The sequence below is a fragment of the Asterias rubens genome, chromosome 9 (assembly GCF_902459465.1).
Source record: "Asterias rubens chromosome 9, eAstRub1.3, whole genome shotgun sequence".
In the NCBI taxonomy this organism is placed as follows: Eukaryota; Metazoa; Echinodermata; class Asteroidea; order Forcipulatida; family Asteriidae; genus Asterias; species Asterias rubens.
The window spans coordinates 20,473,258-20,498,472 of NC_047070.1; the positions used below are offsets into that span (position 1 = coordinate 20,473,258).

Sequence of the window (25,215 nt, forward strand, 5' to 3'; positions counted from 1 at the left end):
CAATTGAGAAGTAATAGCATTAGTATGGTCCCTAAACTATTTATGTTACGTAGCATAGCAAACGAAAGGGAACTAGACTGCTCGTTGGATTATTTACTTCTGCAACACCGCAACGAAATCAATGCTTGTTGTTATGTTATGACATTTTATTGTTGTGATTGGGAAGATTTTTAAATCAATGGTTCAGTTTGCTGTCCGTCGTCTGCGAATGCGAATGTCACCATCGGAATTCACATCGATTCATAGTCAAGAGCCAGCCAGAGAACGAGTGCAAACTTCAGGCAGACGACAGATATTTTGGGTAAGTTTTGTTTGAATAAACGCAAAAGCAAAAGCTGTCAAATATCAGGCCTGTCACACGCACAGTCACCAGGTCACAGGGTCAGTGTCGATTGCATAACAATAACAAATAAAAATGAATGATTGTAAATGTTGTACTCTAAAATTAAATTTCCGTATACATTTGACCTAATATTTGACCTAAATGAGTCATGACTGTCGAGTGTTGCTACTAAGTACTAGTCACTGTGTCAGTATGGTGCCACTGCCAGTGCCAGTGTGCCGGTTGTACATACACTACTACAGGACTGAGTCTGTACCCCGGAGATTGTGGTGCGTGCACCCCCCCCCCACTCCCACACCCCCGACCCGGCCCTCCCCCCCCCCCCCCCCCCCCCCCCACACACGCCGAATTTTGTCCAAATTCCTCTTTAAATTTCCCTTCAAACATTTGGTTGAATTTACTATTTTGTATGTATCCGAATTTTTGCTTTTTGATCGAGCCTCGTTTACAATTTGGCTACACCAATAATCAATAATATTATTTGTTTGTTGTTGTAGTAGGGGTAGGAGTCCTACATAATTTGTATATAAATTTTTTATAATTGTATGTTTCAACAATTCTGCTTTTTGGTCATGCCTCAATTCTAATAATGAATAATAATAACAATCGTTTTCTCCCCTTATCTTGCTTAATTTATTTTTCTAAATATTTCCATATTTTGTTTTACTTTTTTGTGTTGTTGGTGTACCTAAATAATTTGTATATCTTTTAAAACTGTATGTTTCAACAATTCTGCTTTTTGATCAAGCCTCATTTGCAATGCTATTTAATAAATAATAATCGTTTTCTCCCCTTATCTTGCTTATTTTATTTTTCTAAATATTTTCATATTTTGTTTTACTTTTTTGTGTTGTTGGTGTACCTAAATACTTTTTATATCTTTAAAAATTGTATGTTTGAACAATTCTGCTTTTTGGTCAAGCCTCATTTGCAATGCTAATAATGAATATTAATAATAATCGTTTTCTCCCCTTATCTTGCTTATTTTATTTTTCTAAATATTTTCATATTTTGTTTTACTTTTTTGTGTTGTTGGTGTACCTACATAATTGTTATATCTTTTAAAATTGTATGTTTGAACAATTCTGCTTTTTGGTCAAGCCTCATTTGCAATGCTAATAATGAATAATAATCATCGTTTTCTCCCATTATCTTCCTTATCTTCTTTTTTCTAAATATTTTCATATTCTGTGTTGTTGGTGTACCTAAATAATTTGTATATCTTTCAAACTTGTATGTTTGAACAATTCTGCTTTTTGGTCAAGCCTCATTTGCAATTCTAATAATGTCTAATAATAATCGTTTTCTCCCCTTATCTTGCTAAAAAAAATATAAATACTTTTACATTTGTTTTACTGTTTTGTGTTGTTGGTGTACCTACATAATTTGTATATTTGTTTTTAAATTTCCTCTTCAAAATTCCTCCCCTTTTAAAATTTGAATTTTTTCACCAATTGTGTGGTACCGCAATTCTGCTTTTTGGTGGAGCCATGTCTGTAATTCTAATAGACCAATGATAATAACTTTTATCTTTTTTATCCCCTGCTTATGAATCTTTTAATGTTGAAATTATTAAAAACTTTCTCTGTTATTTCCTTCCAACTTGCTTTTAAAAAGTTGAATGTTAATTTTGCTATAAATTATATCCTTTATTTGCCTTAAACTTATTTGCAATTTTCATAGGATAAATAATTAATAATTATTTCTTGCTTCTCTTTTATTTTTTTTTCATTTTTTATTTTCACTTTTTAAACATTTTGTTGTATATTCTTTAATTTTTGTTGTTGCACATCATTCTTATTCTTTGAACTTGCCTCTTTAAAATTCCATCCGAATAACTTTTCAATTTTTTTTTACTATTTGTATTCATCCTGAGTTTGGCTTTTTGGTCAAGCCGATGAATTTGCAATTTTAATGAATAATTATGAATAATAATAATCGTTTTCTCCCCTTATCTTGCTTATTTTGTATTTCTAAATATTTTCTTATTAGTTTTTTTTTGTAGTGTAGGGTTACCTACATCATTTTTATATCTTTTAAAATTTCTTCTTCAAAATTTCTCCCCATCTAACTTTTGAAAATGTGAACCATTTGTGTGGTTCATCACTTCTGCTTTTTGTTGAGCCATTTTGCAATTCTAATAGACCAATAATGAATAACAAATAAATCTCTTTTTTATCCCATGCTGTATTTCTTTTGAATAATTAAACAATTTCTTTAAATTTCCTTCCAACTGACTTTTTAAAAATGTGAATGTTTTTTTCTATAATTTGTAAATGAACATGTATCCATCTTTTGGCTTATGTTCGAGCCTTACATGCAATTTTGGTAATGCAATAATGCACGATAATAACTAATGTCTTGCTTATTTATAAATATTTCACTTTTGAAGCATTTGTTGTTGTTGTTGTTGTTGTTGTTGTTGTTGTTGTTATACCTATATCATTTGTATATCTTTGAATGTTCAAAGCGCTTTCATCATTCTTTGGATTGCTCTATATTAGAGTCAATATTATTAATAAAACTGCAAAATGACAAAGACCTTGTGTTCATGCAAACTTGTATATTTCTCGACAGATGTCCACAGCAACAACAGCTAGAATCATAGAGATGGCTGCCGTAATGAAGCAAGCGATCTTCCTGGAGGATAAAACCTCCTTCGATGTGGAACGAAAACTTAACAGATTTCAGGTAGGAATGAAACTCTACACACCCTCATTCACTCACTTGGTTGCCCACTGCATTCCTCTTGGCAGTGAAGTGCAAAAACTAGCACTCCTTAAAATACAAGGGTTCAGAGTCATAGTTTGGTCAACACTCCGAAATATATGACCTTAAAACTGGCTCAGGTAATGAGCACTTCAGTTTTTGAAAGGTCAAGCTACTTTTTGTAAGGATTCCCTTCAAATTTGGATAATTTTTTCACCCCAAAATACCGTTTCTCAGATTTCTGTCTCGTGGTACCCGTTGTCACCGTACCCTACTAAACAAGGGTCAATTTGGCATACTTGTGAAAATACCGCAACAGTTTTGTGCTGATTTTTAATACAAATCATTACCCCCCCCCCCCCCCCAACAGCCATCACATGGCGAATCGTGCCTGCCTATTATGCAATAGCTGGCACGCTCATCCCCATGATGTTTAGTGCACATTCAAGAGTCTGGTTGGGAACAAGGTAGTCACCCTCATATGGGTGCTATTCCCTATTGGACAACTAGGCAGGAGTGGGCAGGAATTAATTATGCACACATAAAGCAAAGTCTGTCATGTGCAGTAGACACTTCAAATGTGTGTTATCATGGTTAGAAGGCAAAGGTTTTCACCCCTTAGGTACAAGGTATACAGTAAAGGGCTGGGTGTACATGCTAGCCAAGTGTGATATTTATTTCATACACAATTTTGCAACTTGCATTGTGAGATGACTAAATTCAATGACTTTTGATGCAACATCATTGAAGGTTGTGAACCACAAATTGACGTCTTACACTGTGAGAAGTTAATTAGATGACTTTTGATGAAACTAGCATCGAAGGTTGTGGACATCAACTTTACATCTTGCAATGTTATATAGATGTCAAATTTGATGATGAAAACATCAAAGGCTGTGTATATCCACAGCTTACACGTGCACAGACTAACTATTTAATTTTTTATGTAAACAAGTCACTCTTGGTCAAATTAATATGTACGTGGGGATGAAACTGACTCACTTAAAGACACTGGACACTATTGGTTATTGTCACAGACCAGTCTCTCACTTGGTGTATCTGAACATGTACATAAAACAACAAACCTGTGAAAATTTTGATCTGAACTGGTGGTGTAAGTTGCAAGAAAACAATTGAAGAAAAAACACCCCTGTTGTTTTCTGATGCTTTTTTTTTGAGACCTCAGCTGAGGTCTCGAATTCAATTTAAGTAGTTTAGTGAGATAATACTTATTTATCAAAAACTGCGTTACTTCAGAAAGAGTCATTTCTTACAACGGTTTATACTTAAACTATCAACAGCTCCCGATTTGCTCGATACCAAAGACAAGTTTTTATGCTAATTACCAATAGTGTCCAGTGCCCTTAAATAAATTAACATTATTATTTGTTTATGTTTATAAATGATGAATACAAAGAAAAGGGTCACGGAATTTGTGGAATTTGGGTAGGGCAATTAACCAGAAACACGACAACTTTTATTTTTTGTTGTTAAATTTTTTTTAGTATTTTTGGTTAAAATTACATCTTTTTTTGGCCAAAAATTAGAAGAAAAAAAGAAGAAAAAAAAAGATTCTGCATACTTGCCTATTTTTTCCTTGTAATAGAAAAAAATCAGCATTAGTTTTGTTTGGCCAAATTTTTAAAGCAAAAGTTTTTTTCAACAATGACTATTCTGAATGACCCCATAAGTAGCTTTCTTTTTCCTGATCAAGTTCATGCCAGAAATTTTTATTACAAATTTAATGCTCATAATTTGCAACCTTAACCCCAATATCAATTGTTGGTGTACACATAATTTTTATATCTTTTTGTAAACTTTCTCCAACTAACTTTTTGAAATTAAAATGACTTTACTGAACTTTTGTATGATAAATTTATTTTTTAATGGTTTACTATCTGGGATTTGGCTTTTTGGTCGAGCTTTTTATGCAATTTTTGATGAATAACAATAACTTTTCTCTTTTTATCCTTTGTTTATCTTGCTTTGTTCCAAATATTTTTATTTTTCATTTTGTTGGTCGACCATGTTTGCAATTTTAAGATACAAATATAAATAACAGTTTTCTTCCTTTATTTCTTGCTTTTTTTGGTATGTTTTGATAATTTAACTTTTAATTTTATTTACCTACATAGTTTGTATATCTTTGAAATTTCATTTTTATAGTTCCCTCAAAATAACTTTTAAATTTAAATTTTCTACTTTTTGATTGTTTACTGCTGTTTGGCTTTAGCTGAGCCCTACTTGCCATTTTATTAGACCAATTATGAAATATTGATAATTTTTTCCTTCCTTTTAAATAATTTAGTTTTTATTTTTATATTTATTGTTGTTGTAGAAAGACCACAACATTTATGTATTTTTAACCCATACTAATGTTAAACAGCAGGTAGCCTCTAAAACATTCAAATTTATAAAAGCTAGTTAGAAGGAATTTCAAAGAGGAAATTTAAAAAATACATAAATTTTGTGGTCTTTCTACAACAACAATAAATATAAAAATAAACATTAAAAAGTTTATCTGGGCCTTTGTGAAGATGAAACACATGACCCCTTTTTCAGGGCAAAACTATTCAACAAGGCCAAACAAAATAAATTTTCTGTTTCCGATTGCATGCCATCACAAACTAGGGTAATCTTTTTATTCTGCCACTTTTTGAAAAAAAAAGAGGAAAAAGATGTTCCCGACCTGTTTTTTTTCTTCATTGTAATGGGAAACATAACTTTAGATTTGTTTGGCCCAGTTATTAAAACAAGTTTTTCAACATGGATTAAAGTTTGTATAATTTTTTTGCCACTTCATTTTTTTACCACTGGACAGAGAAAATCTCTGCTAGGAAAGTTCTCCAATGGTGGTTGCCAAGCAATCTGTGACACTGGGACCTCTGTTTTGACCCAGCCAACATCAGATGTGGAATAGATTCTAAGCTTGATTGGAGCTGCACCTCCTGTCAATATCATCAAAGTGAAGGTAGGTTCAATGGACACTTTCAGGACACTAGGTCTAGTGTAGGACACTAGAAAGCTATATACCAGAGCACTAGAACTTGCTGATTAGTTGATAGTATAAAACTTTATGAGAAAAAAACTTCCTCTGAAATACAATAAAACACCTTTTTGAAAAAAAGTAATTTCTCAGTAAAATATTTGAATCTGAGAAAGGCTTTAGGCTTTAAGCCTTTCTCAGGCATCTTAGAGCACACAAATCGATCCAAGAGGGAGGTTTTATCTGTTATTGATTTTTTTTCAACTTCAAAGATTTTGACAGATTTGTTTTTATTTGCATATAATGTTGGTATGTATAACACAAAGTGAAATTTTTTGCCCCCCAAAAAACAGGAATTTAATGGGTTTTTTTATGCTGAACAATTTAATTTGTGTAATAATGGCTTTCTCTTTGTTTTGCCCAAATGTGAAGAAAAAAAAACCATTTTGCCCATCCAACTACCCTTCCATTACCCATCTTTTTATTTGGCGGAACTGTAAAATAGAATCATAAAAAGACCTTGCCCACTTTTTTATCTACCTATTTTCTCAGTGAAGACATGGCTTTATTTTTGTTCTGACACCCTAACTACCTAAGTACCTACAAATTGTTCATTGTGTTGGGAAACATAACTTTGTTTTTATTGGGCCAACTATCACAAAATTTTTCCAAAATTTGTTCTGAAATAGTGTAATTATGAAACATGATTTTATTTTTTGTTTGGCTTAACTGAAAAAACCCAACAAAAAGGCCCCTTTTTCAGTGCAACAGTAAATATGGCTATCTTTTTGTTTGGCCCAAAATTAGTTTAAAAAACATGTTGCCCACCTATAATCTTACCCATGTTCTTAATTTGCCCAAAATTGAATAAATAAAAGTAGACAAAATGATTACAAAACATACTCACCTTCTTTCTTACCCATTTTCTTTATTTGCCTGAACTTAAAAAAGGTGAAAAAAAAAGACCCAAAAATTGTTGCCCACATGTTTTTTTTTTTATAAGTTTGATTTTGTGTAATGGGAAACATAATTTTATTTTTGTTTAGGCCAACTAATAGAAAATGATGTTGCCCACCTGTTACCCAAATTCAGTGTAAAAGAAACATTTTTGTATTTGTTTTTCTCCCAATTTTTGACAAACTGGTTGCTTTTGGGGGTGTTATAGCAAACATGGCTATTGTCTATTTCTTTGTCTTTTTGGGGCACTGTAAAAAAGAAAAGGAAAAAAACCCAACTTGCTCACCTTTAAAATAGTTTTTTTTTTCCCCAGTATAATGGCAAAAACATGACACCACCTCGTCCTAAGTGCATATTTTTGTCCACGGAAACTATTGTAGCTGATGACATTTTAAAAAAATTCACAGCTGTCTTAAAGGCATTGGACACTATTGGTAATTACTCAAAATAATTTCTAGCATAAAACCTTACTTGGTACCGAGTAGTAACGTAGAATTCAAGAAAGAAGTGATTTTCCACGAATTTGATTGAGCTAAAATTTTCACAGGTTTGTTATTTTGTGCATATATTGAGATACAGCAAGTGGCTTTGACAATTACCAATTGTGTCCAGTTTCTTTAAGAATCTGTCAAATTGAGTTGGTGAGATTTTATCAATTTGTTATTTTATCCTTGGGTACCTTCTGAAGTATATCTAATTGATGTAATGATCTTCTTCTCATCTTGCATTTCAGGAAACAGAGATTGGAGAGACACTTTGCAAGAGTGGATTCATCAGAATAGACATCTTTAAACCCATGGGCGCTCTTTGGATCCTTGGTGACATCTTCATTGGTAATAACTACCCGGAGTTAACCAAGATGGGAGAGACACTTTGCAAGAGTGGATTTATCAGAATAGACATCTATAAACTGACGGTGCTCTTTGGATCCTCGGTGACATCTTCATTGGTAATAACTACTCGGAGTTAACCAAGATGGGAGAGACAATTTGCAAGAGTGGATTCATCAGAATAGACACATCTATAAACCTCTTTGGATCCTCGGTGACATCTTCATTGGTAAATACTACTCCGAGATTGATTGAGTGAACAACCCTGAAGGTTTCACTGATACTGTCAAGAAAATCAAGGCTGGATATTTGAACCTGATTTGTTAATCAGAAGGAATATCATTGTTGGGGTAAGGAAAAGTATAAATGGGCCGAACAAAAATATAATCATGTTTCTTATTACACTGAATATGGGTAGCAGGTTTGTGGCCCATTCAAACAGTGCTGATTGGCATTATTATGCAACACAAAAATGAGCAGAAATTAAATACAATCAGATTGACCATCAGTCAAACCTGACATGTGTGAAAAATAATTATCAATATTTCAAAAAAGAAAAAAGAAAAAAAAAAACATTTTGGTTTAAAGAAGATGCCCACCTGTTATGAAGTACAGGACTTTATTGAGTTTTTTTCAGCCAAGCATTTCAAGAAAAAGAAACCATTTTGACAAACAACTACCTACCCATTATTTTTTCAGGAAAACGTGACTATCTTTTTATTTGGTCAAACTTTGAAATAAAATCATAAAAAGCTGTGCCCACCTGTGTACCACCTATTTTTTCAGTTACCTACCTACCAATTTGTAAGTGTAATGGGAAACTTAACTTTATTTTTGTTTGGCCCAACTATTACAAAATAATAGTTGCCCACCTTATACCAACAATCCAGTGTAATAGGAAACATTATATTTTTGTTGGCCCAACTGAAAACAGTTATAAAATAACGTGAAATAGGGGCCAACATTCTATAGCGATAACGTTTTATATCTTAACAATTTTTGTTAAGCCCAACTAAAAGAAAAAAGATGTAGCCCACCTGTTACCCAAATTCAGTGCAAAAGGAAACATTTATTTAATTTTGTGTGGCCCAACTTTGAACATACTGTATTTTGTGGTGTTTTTAAAGGCAGTGGACACTATTGGTAATGACTCAAAATAATTATTATCATCAAACCGTACTTGGTAATGAGTAATGGGGAGAGGTTGATGGTATAAAACATTGTGAGAAACGGCTCCCTCTGAAGTGACTTAGTTTTCGAGAAAGAAGTAATTTTCCATGAATTTGATTTCGAGACCTCAAGTTTAGAATTTGAGGTCTCGAAATCAAGCATCTGAAAGCACACAACTTCGTGTGACAAGGGTGTTTTTTCTTTCATTATTATCTCGCAACTTCGACGAACGATTTAGCTCAAATTTTTACAGGTTGGTTATTTTATGTATATGTTGAGATACACAAAGTGAGAAGACTGGTCTTTGACAATTACCAATAGTGTCCACTGTCTTTAAGAAACATGGCTATTTTTTTAAAACTAAATGATGGGCATTACTTAAAATTAGAGGTAGTAAACAGGATAATTACTCAAAATATTGTTAGCATAACAACTTACTTGGTAACAAGCAATGGATAGCTTGTGATGGTCTAAAACATTGTGAGAAACGGCTCCCTCATAAGTATTATAGTCTATGAGAAAGAGGTAATTTGTTACTAAATTTGTTAATCCAATTAGAGACCTCAGCTGTGGTCTCTAATTCAAGTCAACTGAAAGCACAACTTGTGCGACAATGGTGCTTTTTCTTCAATTTTTCTCTTGCAACTTCTATGACCACTTGATTCAAAATTTTGATGGGTTTGTTATTTTATGCATATGTTGGAATAGACTGGTCTTTGACGATTACAAAAGAAATCCCGTTTCTTTTAAAAACAAATGTCTGTTTTGTTGGAATTAAAAATTTGGGTCTTTAAAATCTTTAAGAGATGAAATCTATCGAGAGGAAAGAGAATACCAACAAATCTTTCTAAATTGACTGTCTTTAAATTACCTCTCTTTAGTTGTGATTTTTCATCACCAATGTAGAAAAAGACTTTCCGGTATTTATATATCCATGTTATAGATTGTCTTACTGTACAACTTTAATTTTGAGTTTTATCTTTTAAATTATTTGTTAAAAATTGGCGTTGCATTATTGACCAATAATTTGTATTAAAAAATGCCTATTATTAATAAAAAACTATAATTATTTATAAATGTCAATAAAAATGTGAAAATATTAAATACAATTTGCACCTTGTTTTCTTTCTTACTTGTCTTTGTTTTAAAGATTATTTTGAAATGGTTGCTTAAAATAATTGGACTTGGTTATAGGGGCTTTGCGAAGGTAAAAACCTTAATGATACGAATCAAACTCCTTAAATAACTTATTGGCAAAAAACTCTTTCTTTTTTTCGTTTTTTTTAATGTCATTAAAAACAGCAAACAAATATTTATTTTACAGAGGCGCTGGATTCCTTAACCAACAGAGGGCGCTATTTAATTATTTATTCGACCAACAGAGGGCGCTATTTAATTATTTATTCCCGTAAATATACTACGCAATACTGTACACACTAAGTTGCGTAATATTCATCACTCCAAAAAATGTATGTTCTGTACAGTCATCGTTGTGGCCTAGTGGTTAAGGTTACAGTTTCGCGAGGACAAGATGAGAGGTTCGAGCCCCGGCACGGACCATGAGGTAAGCGAAATAAAGAAATAACCCACGTTTCTTCCACAGGAACATGAACAGGTACTGACGCCCGGACAGGAGACGCAGCAGCAGGAGTCAACACGGAGGCGGCACCACGAGGAGGGGACGACACCGGGACCAGAGAGAGAGGGGGAGGCGGCACCGGGAAGAGAGGTGGAGGGGGAGGCAAGAATTTTTTGAAATTTTTCGATTTTTGGGAAAAAAAAAAAAAAAAAGACCGTTAATTTTTTTTTTAACGGTCTATGAAAAAATTAAAATCGCCTGAAACGCACGCTCGTTAATTTTGGTGAAAAAAGTTGTTAGAAAAAATTTTTTTACCAAAAATTTCAAATTTTTACTCATTTTTGGTCCATCATTTTCTTAAAATCGCTTGAAACGTACGCTCGTTAATTTTGGTGACAATCGGTGAAAAAAATATTTTTTAAGTGCGAAAAGTCATGAAATTTCTCAATTTTACTCACTAAAACGGCCTTAAAATATTGCTAAACACGTTTAAACTGCTTACGTCATTATATTACTATAAAATACAACATTTCCTCCTTAAGATTCATCTTAAATGTACAACCTAACTCGAAAAACGGCTTTTAAATGCAACTTAATTGAGTTTAGCTACGTGTAGTAAGTATACAGGTTCAACATACAATAACAACATACAAGTAACGCATTTTGGTAGATCGACTATTCAATTCTTGCATTTTTTTACCAATTCTTAGACAAGTCATTTAGTTTACATACTTAAACTCTTCAACTACAAGTCATTTCCAACACAAAAACTCTAAAAACGTACACTTATTCACGTACTTTTTCCCAATAAATATCAAAGGAAAAAATAGTCAGACACCCATCAATAGCTGTATTACCACGTCTTAGAGACTGGGAACTAGACATTGACAGCTGCCATATGTAAACAACAACATTGCCTGAGCTACAATAAGTATACAAGTACACGATCTTTCGGCTGCTCAAACTTCACCGACGGATTTCTATCTGAGTAATTGACAAGATACATAACATCACAGTAAGTAGCCAAGTTGTATACGTCTGTGTTGTAACCAGAGATGGGGGAGGGGGTCATTAAAGTGCAGTCAAGAGAGCAATACTAGGCCATGTAAACAACAACATTGCCTGAGCATGGATACAATAAGTATACAAGTACACGATCTTTCGGCTGCCCAAACTTCACCGACGGATTTCTATCTGAGTAATTGACAAGATACATAACATCACAGTAAGTTGCCAAGATGTATACGTCTGTGTTGGAACCAGAGATAGGGGGAGGGGGTCATTAAAGTGCAGTCAAGAGAGCAATACTAGGCCATGTAAACAACAACATTGCCTGAGCATAGATACAATGAGTATACAAGTACACGATCTTTCGGCTGCTCAAACTTCACCGACGGATATCTATCTGAGTAATTGACAAGATACATAACATCACAGTAAGTTGCCAAGATGTATACGTCTGTGTTGTAACCAGAGATAGGGGGGAGGGGGTCATTAAAGTGCAGTCAAGAGATCAATACTAGGCCATGTAAACAACAACATTGCCTGAGCATGGATACAATAAGTATACAAGTACACGATCTTTCGGCTGCTCAAACTTCACCGACGGATTTCTATCTGAGTAATTGACAAGATACATAACATCACAGTAAGTAGCCAAGTTGTATACGTCTGTGTTGTAACCAGAGATAGGGGGAGGGGGTCATTAAAGTGCAGTCAAGAGAGCAATACTAGGCCATGTAAACAACAACATTGCCTGAGCATAGATACAATTAGTATACAGTACACGATCTTTGGCTTCTCAAACTTCACCGACGGATTTCTATCTGAGTAATTGACAAGATACATCACAGTAAGTAGCCCAGTTGTGTATACGTTTGTGCTGTAACCAGAGATAGGGGGAGGGGGGAGGGGTCATTAAAGTGAAGTCAAGAGAGCAATGGGCCATAATGTAAACAACAACAACCTTGCCTTAGCATAGATACAATTTTATACAAGTACACGATCTTTGGCTTCTCAAACTTTACAGACGAATTTCTATCTGAGTAATTGCCAAGATACATCACAGTAAGTAGCCAAGTTGTGTATACCTTTGTGTTGTAACTAGAGATAGGGGGAGGGGGGTCATTAAAGTGTAGTCAAGAGAGCAATAGTCTCTCGCAAAGAAGCAGTATTGATAATGATAGCAAGTTACGAATACGAGAAAGCTGTTTCACTATCACCGCAACAGTCATCATTTTGGAGTCTATTTTCATTTTAGTTTTTCCTTTGTTCAGTAGCAATAGTCTATCGCGATAAAGCATTATCGATAGATAGTTATGAGAAAGCTGATTCGCTCTCACCGCAACAGACATTTTGACGACGGGAAATGTTTGGGGCCCCCTCTGGTTACACCACTAACTTAAACTACGAGAAACTAATTGCAACTTTCTATCTTTACAATAAGGCAAACACACAATAAGAAAAGGGCACTCTCAGTTGTAAAATGGTAATAATAATACTGGTGGCTTCTTGTATAGCGCTCATAACCGTCACTCAGTGACGCTCGTCCCTGATGCTCAAGTACGAGACCAATTCCTTTACACGGTGCTGTGATGCACAGCCAATCAGACCAGGAATATTGGGGCAGACCCCCCTCTCTTTCCGATAAGTGCACAAAGTTCTTTTAGGTGTATTACACAGCACACAGAACCAACAGCTTACGACCCCCCAATGGTTAAGTGTCTTGCTTTAAGACACAGGTATCATGCTTTGAGACACAAGTATCACGACCGGGACTCGAACCTACACTCTGCTGAATAGAAACATCAACAGAGCTTGAGTCCGTATTCTTTATCAGCCAAGCTGCTATGTATCAACAACAACAAAAACAACTTGAAACTGATGCGGTTTAATCTGAAAGTTCACACAGTATTTAGTTTGAGTTCTAGTTAATTATCTCTGAACAAAATCGTGCTTGCTTGTGTGTTGATAGCGCAATCAATAAGCCCAATATCAAAGGGTTTTTAATAAAAACTGATAAGGACTACGGACTCCAGCTCTGTTGATGTTTCTATGTTATTCACACTCAAAGTTGCTTGTTACCAGTGTGTTTACTAAAACAGGAGCATGAATGTATTTACTGATTCCACAAAACATTCGTGCAGTCTCTGCTTATACGCTGCAGAATAGGCAATGTGTATAAACATTGGATCTGATCGTCTTATAATTAAGAATTAGGGTTGAATTAAGAAATGGCACCCCAAGCAAACTAAAGAGCGAGACCGCCAACGAAAGGCTGGATAGCTCGGTTGTGCGCTGGGATAATTGAATCCATAGGTCCTTGGTTCAAACCCCGCTTTAGTCCGTTTGTCTTTGTTCAACCCCAAATTATTTACTACTTGATAGATCTAAAAATCAACTCCTGATAGTATACCACCATTGATGCCATTGTTCCTCACATGAAATGAAAGAATGAATGGTACAAAAGCTTAGAACTGAACATAGATTGTTGACATTTTAATATTGAGCTGGGTTGGTGAGTAAATGTAAACTCAGCAAACTTGATGTCACACACCCATACCTTTGATCCACTTAAGCATCACACAGGGGACATACATACTACATGATTATATATTACTATACTATCTATTGTTTTTCCATTATTTTATAGATGTGTGCTGGCAGAAGGACTTCAGGAGAAGTACTCCCAGCAGAAACTCGTCAGCAATTAACTGTAATTGGCAACGCTATGGAAAAGCTGAGCTGGAGAGTTTGCTGTAATTTGCAACGCTATGGAAAAGCTAATCTGGATAGTTTGATAAATCCAAACACTTTGGAGGAAAGTCATGCTCTCCAAGAGAATGAACTAAGACATATGACTGAGTTAGAGTAATTCCAGCAACACATATTTATATTGCCGCTTAGCATTAGTATTATAAGAAATGTGGCCATTGCAATTCATTGTGTGCTTTCCGCTGATGAGTTGATTGTTGTACAAAGCTTGGCTAGCAAAATGGCATAAGTAACTTTAAATATCCTTCTGCCAGCACCAATGGAGAGTACCTTTAAATAAATCAACAGTCGCAATAATGGACTATAACTAAAGGTCTGTTTACACAATGTAAGACTTCATCAAATTTACCCCATCGTATTTTGGCAACTTTTGTTTGGATTGTAAAAACATTTTACAAGTGGAAGTGTGCACTGCAGCAGTTGACTCAAAGTTGCTGACAAGTGCCTTTAAGTGTGACAAACCCCTTTAAGTATCACGGTGATGAAGTCAAACTGTATGTAAACAGGCCTTTTTACAATTCATAAACAAAACAACAAGCCTACCTTAATATCCTTGAATTGATGACAAGAAGAAGCTTGTAGTAGAGAGATGATGAAGTGTTTGAAGTCATGATGAAGCTGCAATCTAAGTGTTCTCATTACAGCCTTGGTGCATTTCTTGTGAGGAAACTGCTGCTCCTCATCATCTTAATGAAACTGTTAACAGAAATCAAAGAATCAAGAATTGTATGAGTTATACGCACCATTGATCAAACTTGACAGTTTGTATTAAAAATGTAACCTTAGCTACAAACAGTGTAGGGCCTTTTTCATGGAAAAATGCCTTGGATAAACCCTGATTTATGTTTTACTCATTTATAAGCAAAACGTCAGATCAGGGTGATACATTGTTCTTATGAGAATGTCTTGGGTTTTCGGTGCATTGACAATATATTGTCTAGATTTTTATGTAAAGATTTCAATTTGTCTCAGCTTTTTAACTGTGTAAACTTGTTGATTTTTCATGGGAGAAAAAATTAAATAAAACTAAAATTGAATCAAATGGAAAATGATTGAGTATTAAATTTTTCGAGATTGAAAGAAAGGGGGAGGTTCGGATTAAAGTACAAGCTGGTAGTAGAAGGGGTTACAACTTGGGGGGCGGTTCAAGATTGAAAGAAAGGGGGAGGTTTGGATTAAAGTACAAGCTGGTAGTAGAAGGGGTTACAACTTGGGGGGCGGTTCAAGATTGAAAGAAAGGGGGAGGTTTGGATTGAAGTACAGGCTGGTAGTCGAAGGGGTTACATCTTGGGGGTGGTTCAAGATTGAAAGAAAGGGGGAGGTTTGGATTGAAGTACAGGCTGTTATAGTAGAAAAGGTTACAACTTGGGGGCGGTTCAAGATTGAAAGAAAGGGGGAGGTTTGGATTGAAGTACAGGCTGTTATAGTAGAATAGGTTACAACTTGAGGGCGGTTCAAGACTGAAAGAAAGGGGGAGGTTGGGATTGAAGTACAGGCTGGTAGTAGAAGGGGTTACAACTTGGGGGGCGGTTCAAGATTGAAAGAAAGGGGGAGGTTTGGATTAAAGGCAGTGGACACTTTTGGTAATTACTCAAAATATTTATTAGCATAAAACCTTACTTGGTAACGAGTAATGGGAAGAGGTTGATAGTATAAAACACGAGAAACGGTTCCCTTTGAAGTGACATAGTTTTTGAGAAAGAAGTAATTTTCCGCGGATTTGATGTTGAGACTTCAGGATTAGAATTTGAGGTCTCGAAATCAAGCATCTGAAAGCGCACAACTTCGTGGTGACAAGGGTGTTTATTCTTTTATTATTATCTCGCAACTTCGACGACCAATTAAACTCAATTTTCACAGGTTTGTTATTTTATGCATATTATATTGTTGAGATACACCAAGTGAGAAGACTGGTCTTTGACAAATTACCATTAGTGTCCAGTGTCTTTAAAAATACAGGCTTGTACTAGAAGAAGGGGTAACATCTTGGGGCAGTTCAAAAATTGAAAAAGGGGGGGGGGGTTGCATTAAAGAACAGGCTGGTAGTAGAAAAGGTAATATCTTGGGGTGGTTCAAGATGGAAAGAAAGGGGAGGTTGGGATTAAAGTGTAAGCTGGTAGTGGAAGGGCCGGGTAACATCTTTGGGGCAGTTCAAGATTGAAAGAAAGGGGAGGGGGGGGGTTTGGATTGAAGTACAGGCTGGTAGAAGAAGAGGTAAAAACTTTGGGGCGATTCAAGATTGAAAGAAAGGGAAGGTTGGGATTGAAGTACAGGCTGGTAGTGAAGGGGTTACATCTTGGGGGCGGTTCAAGATTGAAAGAAAGGGGGAGGTTGGGATTGTAGTACAGGGCCCAATTTCATAGCACTGCTTAACAGTAAGCAAATTTGCTTAAGCCTTAGCGTATTACACAGGTTAGCAGAAAAATTGGGCTCCCATATTGCGTGTTTACCGTGTATTTGCATTGTGACGTCATTTATTTTCATGCGGTAAGCACTGGAAGGTTAGCATTCCTTTTTGTGTGCTTACGGTTAGCAGCGATATGAAATAGAAATTGCACAGTAAGCACAAAATTGGCCGCTAAGCAGCACTATGAAATTGGGCCCAGGCTTGTAGTAGAAGGGGTAACATCTTGGTGGCGGTTCAAGATTGAAATAAAGGTGGAGGTAGGATTAAAGTACATGCTGATAGAAAAAGGGTAACATCTTGGAGGCGGTTCAAGATTGAAAGATAAAGGGGAGGTTGGATTAAAGTACAGGCTGGTAGAAGAAAGGGTTACAACTTGGGGGCGGTTCAAGATTGAGAGAAAAGGGGAAGGTTGGATTAAAGGCAGTGGACACTTTTGGTAATTACTCAAAATAATTATTAACATAAAACCTTTCTTGGTAGCGAGTAATGGGAAGAGGTTGACAGTATAACACATTGTGAGAAACGGCTCCCTCTGAAGTGCGTAGTTTTTGAGAAAAAAAGTAATTTTTCACAGATTTGGTTTGAGACCTCAGGTTTAGAATTTGAGGTCAAGAAATCAAGGATCTGAAAGCACACAACTTTGTGGTGACTAGGTCGTTTTTTCTTTTATTATTATCTCGCAACTTCGCTGACCAATTGAACTCAAATTTTCACAGGTTTGTTATTTTATGCATTGATTGTTGATATACACCAAGTGAGAAGACTGGTCATTGACAAATTACCATTAGTGTCCAGTGTCTTTAAAATACAGGCTTGTACTAGAAGAAGGGGTAAGGCGGTTCAAAAATTAAAAAAGGAGGGGATTGGATTATAGTACAGGCTGTTAGTAGAAGTGGTAATATATTGGGGGCGGTTCAAGATGGAAAGAAAGTGGGAGGTTGGGATTGAAGTACAGGCTGGTAGTAGAAGGGGTAACATCTTGGGGGCGGTTCAAGATTGAACAAAAGGGGGAGGTTTTGATTGAAGTACAGGCTGGTAGTAGAAGGGGTAATGTCTTGGGGCGGTTCAGGATTGAAATAAAGGGGGAGGTTTGGATTAAAGTACAGGCTGGTAGTAAAAGGGGTTACATCTTGGGGGCGTTTCAAGATTGAAAGAAAGGGGGAGGTTTGGATTGAAGTACAGGCTGGTAGAAGAAGGGGTTACAACTTGGGGGCGGTTCAAGATTGAAAGAAAGGGGGAGGTTTGGATTGAAGTACAGGCTGGTAGTAGAAGGGGTTACAACTTGGGGGCGGTTCAAGATTGAAATAAAGGGGGAGGTTTGGATTGAAGTACAGGCTGGTAGTAGAAGGGGTTACATCTTGGGGGCGGTTCAAGATTGAAAGAAAGGGGGAGGTTTGGATTGAAGTACAGGCTGGTAGTAGAAGGGGTTACAACTTGGGGGCGGTTCAAGATTGAAAGAAAGGGGGAGGTTGGGATTGAAGTACAGGCTGGTAGTAGAAGGGGTAACACCTTGGGGGCTGTCCAAGATTGGAAGAAAGGGGGAGGTTTGGATTATTTAAGTAAAGGCTGGTAACAGAAGAAGAAGGGGACAGTGAGGGGCAATGTGACTGGGGGATGCACTTCGGATTATCGGCAGAATCCACACACTGGCAACAAAATTTATCACAAGAAGAAAATTAATTTGAAACTCACCAGTATTTGCAGTAATTTCGAGAGGTGAAGTGTATACATGTAGTTCAAACTGTCATCTGCTGAGGATTTCTTGTGTGATGAAAGTTGGTGACGACTAAAACTGTGTTTGTTGAAACGCTGTACACAGTCAGGTAACTTAAGGATTCCTACAGTGGGGAAAACACACAACAATTTGAGTGAAAAGGTGGGGTTTGGGATTTTTCATTTTGTTAATATTGATACAATTCAACCAATGGCCCGGCCCGTTGGGTGGTAACCACTGGGCCCAATTTCATAGAGCTGCTAAGCACAAAAATTTGCTTAGCAGTCAAATTTCTTCCTTGATAAAAACAGGATTACCAACCAAATTTCCACATGATGTTCAGGAGAAGCAAACAACGTCTGAATACCAGTAACAAGCAATGTGCAACAAATGAAAATTTGGTTGGTAATCCCGGTTGGTAATCAAGCAGCCTTAACACTTGACAACCAGTGACCCTTGCATATGAAGTCAAGAATGGACAAACAGCGGCTCATTGAGCCACATGCATGACATGAGGTAAAATAGGAAACTTTTAATCTTTGTCAATCGCTGAGAGTTGGTGGTTGTGCGTGGTGCGCACACACTTTCAACGTTTGAGGTATTAAGGCAATAGGGGTCATACAGATACATTTACTATGGGAAAGTGTGTGCTGAGAGTGAGTGTCAAATGAAATCACCCAGTCAACACCAACAATAATATCAACAACTGTCATCAATTGAGATTGTGTTTGTTTATAATGTGATCAGTTTATACATTAACAGTACACATATAATTATAAGAGGTACATGTAGCTTCACCACGCTAAGTTGCTATGATTCTCATTCACGGTCTAAGGGCTAAACTTTGTGCACATGACTTTACTATCATAATTGCAGCTTTCCCGTCCATCATGTCCATTGCATGATATGTTAGTAACTTACTTTTTACGTACAAATTAATGCCTTTCAACAACAGCAACATGCCCAACACGATCATGACGATCACGAATGACCAACACAAACAAGTTTCGGCTTTTATCCCACTATAAAAGGAGTGCTACCGGTGCCCCACGGCATCTAGATACATCCTAAGAGTCTACCAGCTATTTCCAATCGAACTAATCATAACACTAAACAAACAAATCCTTACTTACCGGTGTTTTGTGAAGAAAACATTTTGATTTTATATCCATAGTGAGCAGACGACATTTTTACGAAGAATTCTGCAGTGCACATGCGCACACGAAATTGAAGATAGCGCCCTCTTTGGCGAAAGAACATTGACATTATTGAAGACAGCGCACTCAGCGGTGAAAAATACTGAGGTTTTAGGAGATGATTAAAAAACAAAGAAAGAAGTTTTACGCCCACAAAATACACATTTGTATGACTCAAATTTTGTTTAAAAGCAACAGGTCTCGAATTTTTGTTTAATTTTCAATGAATTTTGACCCCCCCCCCCAACAAAAAAAACAAATGTACCTATTGTTTTCATTCCCCACGTTATTTTTGTACATTATGCTAAGGTGGGGGTGGGGGGGGGGGATTATTATCGATCATGTGACCCCAATTATTGACAAAAAGAGTGACCCTGTACATTGTAGGTCCTTCCTGGCCGGCAAGCCACTGCATTGGTCAAGTGGGAATCTACTTTATGTTGTGTGTTGAACAACTTTTGACATGGGTCACTTTTTCGTTTCAAAACAGACAGTGCGATATTCGAACCTCGCTTCACACTTTGCTCGTATCAATGATGATTTATATCAGAAACCCAATCAAACCTTGATAATTTTTCCAAAGTTTTTGATGAATTTTTTTAGATAAAAATCAAAGGTCAACCCATACCATGGATCATTTCCTTTAAATTAATTTTGAATTTTTTTAATAAAAAATGCAAGGCTGTGTGTACTGAAGCTATACATAATACAAAATAAGAATTATTACGAGTGTAAACGAAACAGGCTGCAGAGAGACCCACCCGGCCCGTAATGGATCATACAACAAAATACAAATCCACACCGAATTAATATACACCACCATTGGATGTGGCAGACTTTATTACTTTTAATCTTTTTTTTTAATAGGAAATAATATTATGATAAACCTCCACTAACAAGGCCAACATACCTTTTTTCTAAGGCTGTTACAGACCCGATTCTAAATCCACATTAATTCAATCAAAATAGCAAAAATTTAACAGTTTGTGTTATAAAGTCAATAGGCGTATAGACTGCATGAATCAACACAAGACCCCTGTACGCTTCGTAGATACAGTGCATGCCCAACCACTATGATGGTCTTCAAGAGAACGATGCCGCATGCTGGGGCTAAACCTGTAGTGGTTTGAATCTGGACATTAAATCGACAAAGCACTGAGGATGAAAACTGAACGGTGAAAACCTTATAAATTAAAGTTCCAGAGCCGTGTTCAATTCTGCAAGCATTCCCAGCGTAGTTTTTGAGCGATTGGCCTTCTCAGTTAGCATGTATGGGTGATGTGACAGTTACGGACAACCCCATCGCAATACTCCATGGAGAGAGGCTTAAATTATTAACGTAAACATCAATTATGCCAAGTAGCTGCGGGCCTGTACACAACCTACTTATTGACGTTTATCATCAGTTGGAATTGAAAGAGCAAGTTAAAATCGGTAACCATGTAATTTGGGCCACACGCAGGTAGGCAAAACACAGGGGGGGGGGGGGGGGGGGGCCTTTGATTTTCTCGTTCGCTTGGATCCACGACCCTTCTACCAGGTAGACGGAACCATGAGGTTGAACGAACGCTGGTCTTAACTTAGAAGGACATTGCGTGCGAAGGTTGCAGTTCCTTTTGAAGGGTGTCCAGAGCAAGGGGAGCCCCAGGGCGACGGCCACGAAACACGGCGTCATCAGTCGAGGAAACAGCAACTGTTACAAGCTCACCGAGGATTGACTTGTACATTCAAATAACAATTATAATATCAGGTTGATAAATGACTACGTCGCAAAATTAGGTCGTTATAGGTTTTCACAACAGAATCAGCACAAGTACGAATTGAAACATTGTATACTGTGAAAGTCTTGGCTCTGAAAATAATTCCGACTCGACGTTTCGATCAGTTACACTCTGATCGTCTTCAGGAAAAAGGAGCAAATTGATGAGTACATTCACATTTCCCAGGTCATTGAATTAGACAAGATTTATATTTGATATTTCATAAGACACAGCTCTGATGCTCTTTTCTTGTCTTCCAAGGTAAGGAATAAGGTTTCACTGAACCCTAACAAACACATGCAAACCAAGCTCAGGAAATTGCCCCAAACCATGCAACGGTCAATGGCACAGAGCCCTCAACGCCACATCAAGTCCAATGTGTCCCAAGCCCCAAGTCTAATGAGTCTAAATCATCAAAAGAAGCATCGATACAAATCTTTACCCCTCTTTAAATTTGTGCACACTTTGTGGCTGACAACAGGCCCATTTTCATAGAGCTGCTTAAGCACGAAAAGTAGCTAAGCATAACAAAATTGTGCTTACCAAAAACACACTGTGTGCGTTTTGTGCAGGAGCAACTCTAAAAAAGGATGCAATTCCAAACAGCAAAATGCTGAGAGATTTGAAGGCAATGTGTCCCTTTAAGCTATGTTCCCTCCAGATTTCGTTTAACATGGTACAGAAGAAAAAACAAATCAGCGTGTTTAGAGAAGAGTGGTCTGTTTATGAAAGGAGACATTGTTATACTGCCTCTTCGAATACAACTCTTGTATTTTTCTTAACGCACAAAGTTGTTTCGTCTTGTAAAAACACCAACGGACTTATCAGGGTTGTTTGATGTCACTGATCGGTTTCTAGGGAGCTCCCTGTGAATGGACCGAAGGTTGACAAGAACATGTCAAAATAATAACCCAGTGCTAATCGTAGGCCCATTTACGATTCGCCCCCCCCCCCCAAAAAAAAAAAACCCCAAGTAAGTTGACTTTTAAACCCCAATGAAGAGAATGAAACCCATTGGTTTGCCTGTTGCCGGTTCTGACGTTATTTGTCGAGTTAAAACAAAAATGCGATCTGTGAAAAGTGCTCAATTTAGTAAGACTGTAATTGAACCCTAAAACAGGGATCTATCTGGTCTCCCAGTTCATTTTCGGCAAACAAGCAGCCAATTGAAACTACACATCATCGTTTTTCGCACACTTGAAAGTTTGTCACAACATGCAGTTAATTTCAATGTCAAAGCAAGTGTTCTTTTGCGTCATTTAATTTAACAAACCACTGGTACAACGTTCAAATTAGTATCAGCTTTTTGATTAAATATAGAAAAGGACAACAGGTTCTAGCCATTGCCAAAAGTATACACCTCAACGAAGTATATGGGTGGTCAAAACCGGTGTAAATTCCCCTCCAAAAGTCTAGGTCTATGGCCGCTTTAATTGCGTGCAAAGAAGCAGCGCTCAGCTAACGGTTGTTACTGAGAAGCCACACAAGGACCAGGCCTGGATTGTGTTGTTGTAGGGTCGTTTTTCTTCGGTAGGGAAGGAGCCCCAAACAAAATAAAAAATTTGGGGGGTGGATCTTCACAGCTGAATATTTTATTAACTCGTCACACCAAGAACTTTTGTTGTGGTTAATACACTAACGGTTCATGTTTTGAATACAGCTTTCATGTGGTATTACCACGCCGCCACCAAAAGTCAAACAAACTTCAAACGCAAAGATGCAGGAGTAACACCTTTCTTAAATTAGCCAAATAATTCAAAAGCAAGCAGACTGCTTTATGTGGCGTTGTCGCCGTGTTGAAGCGGTGTCTTGCTAGTTTGGATACCGGGGACAAAGCTGAGATAGACGGCCTACAAAGACCGCCCCGAGGGGGGACCCACTGCACTCGTTCGTACCCAAAGTAAAGTAAACAGAATTTGGCTGTCCCCCCTATTCAATCTCAGCAATGAACACAAGGAGTTGCCTTCAACTGTCGAAATCCCTTCTTTTCTTTGGGTGCTTTATCGGACCCGAATGGTGCTCAAACCATACGCCCGATTGCGCTCATGTACGTGCAATGACTAAGTGACTTAGTGACAAAGTGGAGCAAAGTGAAACCCCATCCCTGCTGGTTTGGCGGCCTTAATACCCAAAGCAGAACCCCTATGATCTGCTTCAAGACGTTTGGGCAACACAAGGATCAGCCAAGATGTTTCAATATCCAGAACACATTATTCATGTTATCTCAAATCATTTGTGAGATGCTTTCACACTAAACACACACTTACTTGTTTCCCACACAGGCCTGTATGTTTTTGAAGAGGCAAGGGCATCAAGACATTTTCTCCTTGGTAAAGGGTATATGGGTACCCCCCTCCCCCTCAAAAGCAACAAAACAGTTTTTTGAACGCCCCCCACTTTATAAGCATACAAGTAGTCGTCACAAGTGGTAAATACATGTTGTGAGGAAGTTCAGCAATACCCATAGACCATAACAGTAACAGCCGTTTTGAGCCTTGCCTTTTTGTGGGGGAGGAGGGGGGGGGGGGGGGGGGGGGGGTAAGTCTTACCCTAGCATTCCAACATACAAAACTAAAGCACACCATCACCGAAAAATGTCAGAACTCATTCAAAGATGGGTTTGCTTATTGCACAACTTTACGCAGATGTATCTTACAAAGTGAAAGTGAAAGTGAAAGACAAATACCTGTAACAAATACTATGCGTTGCATTATTATTGTGAATAGTTCTTCGCTAGTCTTACTTAGCCTGCCATTTTGAAATAGTGCACATTGAAACTTTTCACAGCGTAAAACTTTTTAAAAACAGCTGTCCCATTTGAGTGGTATCCTTTACGGTGCTGAATGAATGCCATTTGACTCATCCAAAAAACACAAGATAATTATTTGAACCAAGTCGACTTACATTAAGGAATAAGAAAGAAATAATTCAACATTTTGCGTCAGCTTGGCGCGATAATGATCAGCCGACATACAAGTTGACATATTGGTTTCAGCAGGGTAGACTCGCAAACATGTTTACAGCGAGTCAAAACCTAAAGTTTTGTATGTGGATTTTGCAGGACAAACTATCTCCCTACACTGTTAAGTGGTATGACCATTTCTTAATATGTGTCAATCACAGTCAACAAAGACACTATAGGGGTCTGTCATATCTCTTGAGTGGTATTTGAAGACTGCCACTCGTCCCCAGATTAAAATACTTGGTTGAAATCTTAGAGTTGTTAATTAACAAGACACTGTTAGCTCCAAAAGTCTACAAAGACACTCAATTGAAACTGTTTAGAGAGCTTTTCATCTTGTCACGAACATGTTAAATACTGGTTTACACAGCTGGTTTCCCCCCACTCTGTAAGGGAGAGTTTTGGGGTCTGTTCTGTGTTCTGTAATGCTAGGAATGTTTTGATTATGTACACTGCCTCTATCCCCAGACACAGAGCTTAACGTCTGTGTAGATACATAATTATTATGCGTCTGTGTAGGTACATATTTAGTATGCAGGAAATATTTCCCTGCAGACGAGTTGAGAGGGACGCTTTTTAAAATGAGCGAGTGAGCCACCAACCCTCTCTTGTAATGGTATTTTAAAACATAGCTGCTATTCTTTCTTTGTGAGTTACACCATGCATTTTAAAGTATTTTTTCCCAAAGCATGGACAACATTGCTACTTGTCAAAGACAAGTATCCGCACTCGTCGTGACCCAACATAAACATGGAATAACAAACATGTGTAAGAATAAGCTCAATCGGTCACTAGACTCACAAACAAATACTGGACCATACATGTTTT

General features: G+C 37.0%; 1 long non-coding RNA gene across 1 annotated transcript; it reads left to right on the forward strand.

Annotated features, from left to right (window-relative positions):
• Window positions 1–99: 99 nt before the first annotated feature.
• LOC117294863 lies at window positions 100–9,014 on the forward strand. Its single transcript, XR_004519580.1, has 4 exons — window positions 100–301; window positions 2,921–3,034; window positions 5,874–6,023; window positions 7,729–9,014. It is a non-coding gene; the product is annotated as an uncharacterized LOC117294863 (long non-coding RNA).
• The last annotated feature ends 16,201 nt before the right edge of the window (window positions 9,015–25,215 follow it).